Here is an 11,360-nt window from a genome sequence, read left to right on the forward strand (position 1 = left end):
ATCTTCTGGCCCTTCCTCCCAAAGGCTGAAAGGTGTTAAGAGCCTGTGTGACACACAGGTAGAGAGAGAATGACACTCTTCTCTAAAGGAAGTGTGCAGCCCAGTGGCTCACTCACTCACAGCACCCACCACCCCCACCCCTACCCCCTACTCAACTTTCCAAAACCCTCTCCCTGCCAACCCATGAAGTTTGCATAGACAAATCCAGTACCTGCCCCTGGCCACCTCCAAGTGTCCTTTCTCCCTGACGCACTGCACAGACAGATGCATGCCCTAGGTCGACGCGGTGACCTCGGGGTAACCCCAAAGCCTCAGCTCCTCCCCCGGGGGGTGGAAGGGACCTGGGGGGGGGGGGCCGGCTTCTCCCCAGGCGCGCGTTCCCTTCGCCCCAGGCCTGGGCACCCCAGGCTCCCCAGTCCGTGCATCACTAGGGGGAGGGGGTGTGGGGCGGGGTGGGGGGGGGGAGTTCCACCGAGGCTTCGCCCCATCCCAGTGCGCCCCCCCTCCCCAACTCTCCACCTCCCCCTTAGCGGGAAGACTGAGAAGAGTTGGGACAAGTGTCGCCCTGCGCCCCCCCCCCTCCTCGTGCCGGGTCCCCGCCAAGTCCCGGGCCCCCACCGCCACCCGCACCCCCTCAACCATCCGCGTCCCCACCGCCGGCCACCCGCGCCCCCTCCAAGTCCCAAAGGCTCCTTCGCATCCCGCACCCCCCCCCCCCCCGTCCCGCACCCTGCCCCGCCGAGCCCATCACTCCCGGGTCAAGCACAAGGTCTTGCAGCCCGACGGGCTCCTCAGGGTGCCGGGTGCCCGGCTGTGAGGAGCCCCCGGAAGGGAGTCGGACCCCCTGCCTGACCCCGCACTCACCTCCCGGGCCCACAACGCCCCTCTCCTCCGGGCCGCCCCCCCAGCCCTCCTCCCGTCCCCACCCCCGGCTCGCCCCCCTCGCCCGCTCACCTCGCCTGGTCGCCCGGCTGCCGCGCAGGGGTGTCCGGGGCCGGCTGGGACCCGTGTGGAGCGCGCCGGGATCAGGTGTCGCCGCCTTTAAGTGACTTGGAGGGGGGCGGGGGCGTGATGAGGGGAGCCGCGGAGTCCGCGCGGACTTCGCCGAAGGCGGCCGAGGGGTGGCAGGGCTTCCGTGGTGTCTTCCTTCGGGTCCGCGGCGCGCCTCCCGCGCACACCACACACCACACACCACACACTGCCGCCGCCCGCCGCGCCCCGCCCCGCGCGCCCTCCCGCGGCCCGCCCGCCCGCCCGCCGGCCGCGCCACGCGCTCCGCCGCGCTCCAGCCGCTCCCGGGCTGCGGCCGGCGTGCGCTCGCGCCCTGCCGCGTGCTGCGCGCGCTCGGGCTGGGCGCGAAGCTCGGCGGCGTCGGGAAGCCGGGCCCACCCCGCGCTCCCGGGGAGGGTCGGCCGCCCGCGGGCCCTGCGCTGCGGGGGCACGCGTCCCGGCCTCCAGTTCCCCCCCGCGGGCCGGCCCAGGCCGTGGGTTTGGGGGTCACCACCGGCCCAGGTCCCCAGGTCCCGCCTTTATCTCTTTCTCCATCTTTATCTGTCCATGGTGGGGCTTGAACTCAGGGCCTGGGCTGTGGCCCTGAGCTCTTAGCGCTCTCCTACTTGAGCCACAGTGTCACTTCTTTCTCTCTCTTACTTTACTTTTGGTCACCAGCCAGTCAGTTGGCTGTGTGTGTGTGTGTAAAGATCAACTATTACCTGAGCTTTTGGACTGGTCCTAGTTCCGATCTGAAGTTGATTCTGGACAACTCGATGGAAGAGATAGGACAAGAATAAGCGGGAAATTATTAAGTGCCCCCCCCCCCCCCCATCTTGTGCATCTGCAAAGTAGCTAAGCCAAGACTTCACGTCTGGGCCGCAGGACCTCGGGAAAGCTGTGGAAAGCGCGGGTGTGGGGACCTTGGGGAAAATCAGTTGGGTTGGCTGGGTTCAATGACATGCTTTAGTTGGGGCTCATCCTGAAAGAGCCATTTATGCTTTGCGGGGTTGAGTCTGTGGGTACTTTATTCCGTCTCATCTGTGTGTGCCAGCAGCCTATCTCTGCCAAATTGGCGTTCTAGGCCAGGAAGCAACTTTACACAAGCCTGCTGGAGTATTATTCTTGTGGCAACCCAGCAAGGAGAGGCTAAGCATTTTTAAGTTCCCAGTGGTAGATTACAAGCTGCATGAGAACCATGAAAGTCTAATAGTGTCCTCTTTTCCTCACAGCCTGATGGCATTGTCTTGTAGGACATATAGATAGATATAGATATACACACATATATATGCGTATATATGGGTCATCCTAACATTACTTGTATATGCAGGCATGGTGTCATTTTATATATGCATGTCAGCAACGTTTAGAAATGGCCAGCCATAAGTTTTAGAAGCTACTACGCCATGATGTCACTGAAATGTTGTGTTTAAACCATGGGAATTTTAAAAAGAAAATAAAAAGTAAAATTGTTTCTTACTTGACCAAACTGAGATTTTTAAAAAGAGAAAGAAAGAAAACTAGAAACACCAACAGAAAAGCTGGGCACCCGTGGCTCACACCTGTAAAAATCCTAGCTACTGAAGAAGTTAAGATTTGAGGATCACAGTTTTAAACCAGTCCTCGTAGGAAACTGCATGGGACTCTCAGCTCCAATAAGCTACTCAGAAAAGCTGGAAGTGGTGCTGTGGCTCACCTACAGCTAAAGAAGCTCAGGAAGAGCACAGGTCCAATTCAAGCCCCAGGGCTGGAGAAAAAAAAAATTGGGAATCTCAGTATTTAAATAAGAAAACTGAATTTTATATTTTGTTATAGATACTATTACTTAGTGATAAATGAAAAAAAGAACCAAATATGTTATTTTATTTTGTCTGCTTAACAGACATAACAGATGCCTGTAATACTAGGTACTCAGGAGTCTGATATCTGAGTATCACAGTTTTCCATCTCTTAATTATCTAGCAAAAAGCTAGACTTGAAGATGTAGCTCAAATGATAGAGCATCAGCTTTAATTGAAAAAGCTAAGGCACTGAGGTCCTGAGTTCAAGCCCCAACACACACACTCACACTCACACACATACACAGTAACAGACCTAAGATCCATGTGCTCATGGATGTTCATTACTGATAGAGGGATTTTCAGATTCCATGTTCATATAAGCATAAGCACAGACCTTTACAAATTAGAAATCTTTGTTTCTGACCTGGGAAGTATATGATACTGTGTGTTTATTTCTTACTTAAATTGCACTAAACTTAAAAGAAGCGTTAAACATAGGTGATTATTAGCAATAGATGGATAAAGATGGCTTTCCTACATATGTGCAGATATGCCCATTCTATTGTATTTAAGGTTTACTTATTGTTCTCCCTGGTTTATATATGATGCTGAATTATTCACAACTCTATACTGGAAGGGTGTCCCATTGTTTAAATTTAGCTGGACTTGGGATAAATTACAGATGAATTTACATTTTTGGATTTTGAAACTGTAAGACCAAGAAATCAGTAAGACACACCTCCCCTCATTTTTAAAAATATCCCAGCACCTGTGCTAACACTTAACATTATTGATGAATGGCTGGATAAAGTGAATAATAACATTTGATTCTTTTTAAAGATTTGCTTTTTTTTCATATTTTCCCCATCCTCAAGATTCTAATCCTGTTAGACTATAGAACGTTGAATTTGACAGCATATCTATAAGGAAGCTACAACCAATAGGGAATAAAATTTTCTCATTATTTTTATGTACGATATACATTTATTCAATTTGTCATTATAGTTTAAATGTTTGTTGTAATTTTTCATAGTGTTGGGCCTATATGCTTTTCCTGGGATATAGCAATAATCATATGAGAGATAACAGTTTAGCCTGACAATCATTAACTTTTGAACTGAATACCTGAGTTTAATTTCAGACTCACTTTTTGTTACCTGCATGAGCTTTGTCATGTTACCTAACTTCTTTGTGTCTTGGTTTCTTTGCCTAAAAAATGAATATAATAATAGAATCTACTGCATAAAGTTATAGTAATTAAGATAGAAATTACATAATACTCCGCTCTTGGGACCCAGTGAGCATTTAGCAAATGCTAATTTTATCTATCTTTACTGCTGATAATGGGAGAAATATTAGTTTTGTTGGGGTCGTTACATTTACTGACAAATAGATTAAAGATATGCTATTGCTGATGGGAGCATATTTTAAAATACCTTGTTTTAGGTCCTTTGCTACCTTTCTTGATCCTAGAAATTATTTTTCATGCAGGGCCCTGATACGATCAAATTCTTCTAATTTTATACCTTTTACCATGAAAGTACCACCACTTTTTGGTCAAGCTTCCTGTTTATGCTGTTTTTTTAAAGTACAATGAATTGTTTTTTATATTATTATTATGTTCAGTTTAATAAGCACTATAAAAAAGGTGTCCCATTAAGACCTGATAAAATTATTTTATAGAGGTTGGACTGGCTGCTGAGAGGAAAGCTTCACTGGGGCAGTCTCCGCATATTATGGGGGGATCGACACTGCTGCTTTGATTGGCCTTGGTCCTCACAGCTCCAAAAAGAAATAGGATTTTGATAAGCTCTACGAGTTGAAGTCCAAAGCTCAGCAGATTATGAATCAGTTTGGCCCCTCAGCCCCAATCAACCTCTCCAGTTTCTCATCCATAAGAACAGAACCAACCAGCACCTCTCCACAAAGCTTGATAGTCATTGCACAATGGTGGTAAAAATACCAGGTACTCCTCGGACTTTTGGGCATCTTAGCCCTGAAAACAACTGGGTTTTAACCAAGAAGAAATTACAGGACTTAGTGAGAGAAATGGATCCTAATGAGCAGTTGGATGAAGATGTGGAGGAGATGCTGCTGGCAGATCACTGAGGATGTTATTGAGAGTAATGACAGCAGCCTTTCACCTCACACAGCATCACAAGTCAAATGCCCTGGAGTTGAAGGACATCTAGCTGCATCTAGAATGCCAGTGGAACAGGTGGATCCCAGTTTTCGGCTCTACCAAAAAGCTTGCACCACAGAAGGTTGTAAACAGAGAATGACACTGATCTGGAAAACAACCAAGAAATAACACATGGAAAAGTCAGAATGGACAACAATGTATTTGGAGATACTTGAGCTGAGACTTCAGCCATCTCATGGTTGAAATGTTTTTAAAATGCTTTACAGAGAGGCATATATTTTTTTATTAACAGTGCAGCAATATCTATACTGACTGAGATCTGCCAAAAGAATAAAGCCTCCTACCCCTCTTCTGGGTCCTTTACCCTTCTGTCTCAAAGAGGAGCAATGTATCTTCCAGAGAAGATTTTATTTGTGACTTATTCTATTAGTGATTGAGTATGGGACAAAGCATTTTGGTCTTGTTGGGTAAGCTGGTACTAGCAAGATTTGTAGAGGGTTTTGTTCTTCCTCCATCCCCCATTCCCTGTATTTATGATGACAGTATTGAATAAAGAAGTTATTAATTGGGGCTGGGAAGGTGGCTCAGTGGTAGAGCACTTGCCTTGTATGCATGAGGCCCTGGGTTCGATTCCTCAGCACCACATAAGCAAAAAAAAAAAGCAGGAAGTGGCGCTGTGGCTCAAGTGGTAGAGTGCTAGCCTTGAGCTGAAGAGCTGAGGGACAGCGCCCAGGCCCAGAGTTCAGGCCCCGCAACCAGACCCCCCTCAAAAAGAAGTTATTAATTGAAAAAGTAGTTTATGGATTCTGCTCTTAGCTGGGTAAACAAATATGTATACTTAGAAAAATAGATGGGCATAAAATCATAATATTTTAAATGTAATCAAGTGTCAGGTACATTGTAAGGGCAATAAAAGTGAGGGAAGAGGCTTGGGGTATAGCTCAAATAATACATTGTCTGCCCAGCAAGCACCAGGCCCTAAGTTCAGTCCCCAGTGAGGGAGTAGAGGGAGAAATAGAGATTAACATTAGATAGGCAAAATGGATATTGGAAATAATTCTACTTAGGATCTGAAAAAAAAGTATTGGAATTAAAGGGTACTTTGAGAATAAAACACTCAATTACTAACTCTTCCCCAACAGAACTAGTAAAGCTACCTTAAAGTACTGAAAAATAAAAAAGGAATCCTTTATATTTTAAACTTGAAATCTATTGCTGTGCTTTCTTGTACTTTTCTACTGTTTCAACCCCAACCAAAGAGACAATGGAGTACCTACCTATGGGCTCAGTCAATCTGCTGTATAGTCAAGTCATGAGTTCAGATGAAAGGAGATCCTTTACCTCTTAAGGAACTCAGAATTTTAGTGAAGACTAAATTACACATTAAACTACTGAAATGCAATGAAAGCACAAAAAAAGAAAAAAAAAAAAAGGAATAGGATAGAAATACAAAGCAGGTTGTCATACCGGGATCAAAGTCACTAGTAACTTCAGGGACTGGCCAGGGAGAGAGCTTAGAAGTGCACAGCTACAGTAACACAGTAGTTTAGCTCACAGTACTTACATGAACTAAAAGTTATTGTCACACACAGAACTCATGGTGACCCCATGGCTCCCACTTTCTGGCTTTCCTGCTCTCTACAATTCCCATCTGTCCTGCACGGGTGGATCATGTGATATGCTATTTAGTAGAATCTGCCAAAAGGGACCTCCATCATGTAATTGAGGTCCAATATTTGGTGATCTTGAGCTTTTTAAACAGGAGATGATTCTGAATGACTAAGACTTAATAAAAAATCCACCAAAGAACAAGTGGGCCCCTGGAAAAAGGAACCATCCTTACAGGCTTAATGGGGAATCTCACATGGCAAAGAAGGGAGCACAACTTCTCAGACTTGAAAGGTAGCTTCCAACTAACAACCAGTAAACCACTGGAATCCTCAGCCATATACTTCAGGGAAATGAATTCTGCCAACAACCAATGTATGTCCTTCCTCAGTCAGTCCTTCGGATGAAAATGCAACCTGGACAAGACCTTGATTGAAACCCTAAGCAGACAACACAGCTAACCTACAACCTCTTGATCCATAAATACTGGGAGATAATAAAAGGTATGTGGTTTCAATATATTATTTGTTTATAGGTTTGTGGGATATTTTTAGCAATCATAAACATAATATGCCCCATAGGAAGAAACCCAACTCCAGGGTCGCTGCTTAAAACCAGGGGCACATGTGATTAAGGAGAATAGAAAAGCTGGTGGCCTATCTACATAGAAGATGATACATATTGGGAATTATGAGGAATCAAAACTAGGAATCAAGTAGTGTTGTTAGTTTTACTCTAGTAGGTGGATCTGATTCCTCGAATATCTCCCCAGAACAGGAACTAAAATTCCTATTACAAAAATTTCAGGTTGGTGATAAATGAGATCTAGGTATTAGCAAATATAGGTACCTGGAAATCATTAGGCCACCAAGGTAAGACCAAACAGAAAAGGAAACAATGCATTCAGCCAAGAGAAGTCATATGGACCTATCCAAAATCACAAGGTCTTTATTACTTAGAAAAGCAAGCAAAACCTACAATGTTCCAAACATGTACTCTTGGCAAGTGAAATAAATGTTAATATCCTCTTCTTAATTATATTTAATAGTCAAATCAGTATTTCTGTTAGCACCTAAGTTTTACCTCTGGACTTCTGTACTATTTGGCTTGTGCCTCATCACTTGAATCTTGCTTCTAGCCTGTCTTTTCATTGGCTATGTTTATGTATTTTGTTTGTTTTGGTGTCAGTACTAGTCTTGAACTCAGGACCTTGCACTCTTGCTTAGTTTTGTTTTCTTCCTCAAGGCTGGCACTCTACCACTTGAGCCACACCTCTCATTTTACTTTTTTTTGCTAGAGATAAGAATCTAAAGGATTTTTTTTCATAGACTTGCTTTGAAACACAGTCCTCAGATCTCAACTGCCTGAGTTGCTAGTATTGCCTGTATGAGAACCAATACCTGACTTTTGCTGGTTAGTTTGGAGGTCAACTTTTATAGACTTTATACTTTTTTACCCAAGCTAGCTATAAACTGCAATTACTCTAGCTATCAGCCTTCTGAGTAGCTACTTGCACCACTTGTTTAAGTTGTCTTCTTCTTCTTCCTCCTCCTCCTCCTCTTCCTCCTCCTCTTTCTCCTTTTTCTTCTCCTCCTCTTCCTCCTTCTTCTTCTCCTCCTCCTTCTTCCCTTCTCCTCCCCCTCTTTCTCCTCCTTCTTCTCCTCCTCCTCCTCTTCACTTTTGCTCTTCTCCATCCTCTAACTCCATCCTCTTTTTCTTCCTCTTCTCTTCCTCTTATTTCTTCATCCTCTTCTACATCATCTAATCCTTTCTTTTCTTCTTCTTCCTTCTTATTTTTCCTTTGTTCTCCTCCTTCCTCTTCCTATTTTCTTTCCTCTTCTTTTTTTTTTGGGGGGGGGGGGGTCCGGTCGTGGGGCCTGAACTCTGGGCCTGGGCACTGTCCCTCAGCTCTTCAGCTCAAGGCTAGCACTCTACCACTTGAGCCACAGCGCCACTTCCGGCTTTTTTTCTTTTTTGCTTATGTAGTGCTGAGGAATCGAACCCAGGGCTTCATGCATGCAAGGTAAGCACTCTACCACTGAGCCACCTTCCCAGCCCCTCTTTCCTCTCTTTCCTCTTCTTATTCATCTCTTTTTCTACTCCTTTCTCCTCTTCTTCTTTTTTCTTCCTCTTCTCCATCCTCTACTCCTTCATTTTCTTTTTCTTCTTCTCCTCCTCCTTCTCTTTGCTTCTTGTTTTGACAGTACTGGAGATTTGAACTTGTCTTCCTAGGCAGGGACTCGAGGCATGCCTCCAGCTTCCAATCAGCTAACTTTATTTCTGTGCATTAGTGGTATTAAAATTTCAAATAAATTAATAAGCACTACTCCAGATTATTAAAGTTTCAAATAAATTAATAAGCACTACTCCAAAGTTTTCAATAAGAAAAATTAAAAAGTGAGAATTTTAGGAAATAGGAAAGATTAAATAGTGAAAACATAATAATAATCCAAAGCTGAGGGAAAGAAAGAAAAGGTACATTTATTCCTTCCACTTAATTTCCCCACAGCACATATGTACATACCTTGATGGGTTGACCAAAATAGTCTAACCATCTTGGAAATTTCTATTCCACTCTGAGCTATTTCCAGAGTGACTCTATCTTCCTTCAGATATCTATAGTTCCTTGGAGGAGATCTTTCTCTTGATATCAGTACAGTCTGCAAATGCCTATATGAATGTGAATTCCTTGTGGACAAGAATGATATCATTTACTCTAACTTTCTATTACTACACCTAATAACACGCATTCATTGAGTGAGTATTAAAATAAAAGTATAACCTCATTCATAAGGGAAAATCATACCAAAAATGTTCTCAGATAAGGGAGAGTTCATGGTGTGAAAGGGAACTGATATGGAGAATTACAAGTGTGATGCAAGATATTTAAGACAAGCTATAGGAAATACACAGAAAATTAATGAAAATTGTGACCTTATGAATAATTACTGGAAATCTCACAGTGAGCTTCCCTCATTGAAAGCTAATGTTAATAAAAATATACTAATAAAAATATGCATACAGGTGGACCCATTGCAACAATGAGACATACAAGTCGTTATGTCGAAAAACGAGAAAAAAGCCGGAAGTGGTGCTGTGGCTCAAGTGGTAGAGTGCTAGCCTTGAGCTGAAGAGCTGAGGGACAGCGCCCAGGCCCAGAGTTCAGACCCCACGACTGGACCGCCCCCCCCAAAAAAAAGAAAAAAAGAAAAACGAACTTTACAACTTTGGTGGGGGAGAGGGAGGGAGGAGGATTCGGTGGGGGGAGGGAGGGGACAAAGAATGGGAAAAGATGGGAAGGGGAAACAAAGGAGGAAGCTAAAATGCTTGATAAGAAATGTACTCATTATCTTGCCCATGTAATTGTAACCCCTCTGTACAATATTTTCACAATAAAAAATTAAAAAATAAGATTTTTTCATGTGCCCCAATTTTGCTAGGCAGCCTTACCAACTGCCCTTCAATTATCTATCAATTATTTGCTTTCTATTGAATCAATTAATGTAATAAATTTAACAGATTTCATAACACTTAAAAAAAAGAAAGAGGAATGAAGGAAAGAAGGAAAAAGCTCTTGAAACAAAGATACTTCCCACAAGAAAGTACACCTTTAACCTACTCCCTAACTCTGAAATAAGTCAAGACACCATGTACCAATCACTTTTCTCATTAACATAGCCTTTCCTTTGTACAGAATTATTCCAGTATCAAGTAGCTAAATACAGGAATAAACCTTGTTAAATATAAGAGCACACATCTTGCAATTGGGAGTCTCATTGGATTATGCTAATAAAATAATAAACATGGAAATAACACTTTTAATAAAAAATATACCAAGCTCTTACACTACACTTTTATTAAGTGTAAGAAATGGAGGGACAAAGGGTGAACAGTTGCAGCAATGGTACTCACTAGACACTATGCTGAAAATAAACTATTCAACTTGTGGGTGGGGATGAGAGGGAAAAATTGGGAAAAGCAAAGAAAGGGGTGATAGGTAACATTGTCCAAAAAGAAATGTACTCATTACATGACTTAGGAAACTATAACCCCTCGGTATAACACCTTTATAATAGCAATGAAAAACAGCAATATAAAAAATATGCAACTCCTTTATTGAAGTTTTTCAGTGACCTATATCTTCAACTAAACTTCATGTCCTGTGATGACAGGGCCATATGATGGGAAAACAATGAATTAATGAATCATTAATTAATCAAATGGTCTATGAGCATTCTATCATAGATTCAGTTTCTGAATCTTACTGTATGAAATGTCCATATTAAATCTCAGAAATATTACTATAAGTCCCAGTCATCTCAAGTATTACAGTCTTGCAAATACTAAAGACTAACATAGTCAGAAGTTCTTCTTTAAAAACAAGAGACCAATGAGCTATATTACTGCATCATGTGAATTAAAGGTATGCTAATTAACATTAGTCACACACTTCTTCCATGACTAGATGCATATATTAAATAGTGCAATATATGATCCAGTAGCCTTTTCACAACACCATAGTATGGTATCCTTGTTCCTGGTTGATACCCAGGATAATTAGTATTTATCAAGCATAAGTAGTATCATGATACACAGCTATGGAACAATATGCTCATGAATTTAAATTTAAATAATTTACCAATCCTAGATTTTATTTACCATAGACAATTCCTTTTTGTAAAAGGTGTTGGAACTCAAGGCCTTGTGCTAGTGGTCTACTGCTTAAGATACACATAGCCCTTTGTAATTTTGTTATATTTTTTAAATAGAGTCTCACATTTATTCCTGGGCCAGCATAGAAAGTTATCTTCCTATTTATGCTGCCTACTTAACTAGGA

General features: G+C 42.9%; 1 protein-coding gene and 1 pseudogene across 1 annotated transcript in view; one reads left to right on the forward strand and one right to left on the reverse strand.

Moving 5' to 3' along the window:
- Ugt8 (UDP glycosyltransferase 8) overlaps positions 1-1,165 on the reverse strand; it is a 67,281-nt gene extending 66,116 nt beyond the window's left edge. The window contains exon 1 of the mRNA XM_042697598.1: positions 955-1,165. The gene's annotated coding sequence lies outside the window, so the exon portion shown is untranslated. The remainder of the gene's footprint in view (positions 1-954) is intronic.
- A 3,449-nt stretch (positions 1,166-4,614) lies between these two features.
- Positions 4,615-5,082, forward strand: LOC122123196 (annotated as a pseudogene).
- The last annotated feature ends 6,278 nt before the right edge of the window (positions 5,083-11,360 follow it).

The sequence above is a fragment of the Dipodomys spectabilis genome, unplaced genomic scaffold (genome assembly GCF_019054845.1).
Source record: "Dipodomys spectabilis isolate Male_0828 unplaced genomic scaffold, ASM1905484v1 ptg000225l, whole genome shotgun sequence".
NCBI classification, from domain to species: domain Eukaryota; kingdom Metazoa; phylum Chordata; class Mammalia; order Rodentia; family Heteromyidae; genus Dipodomys; species Dipodomys spectabilis.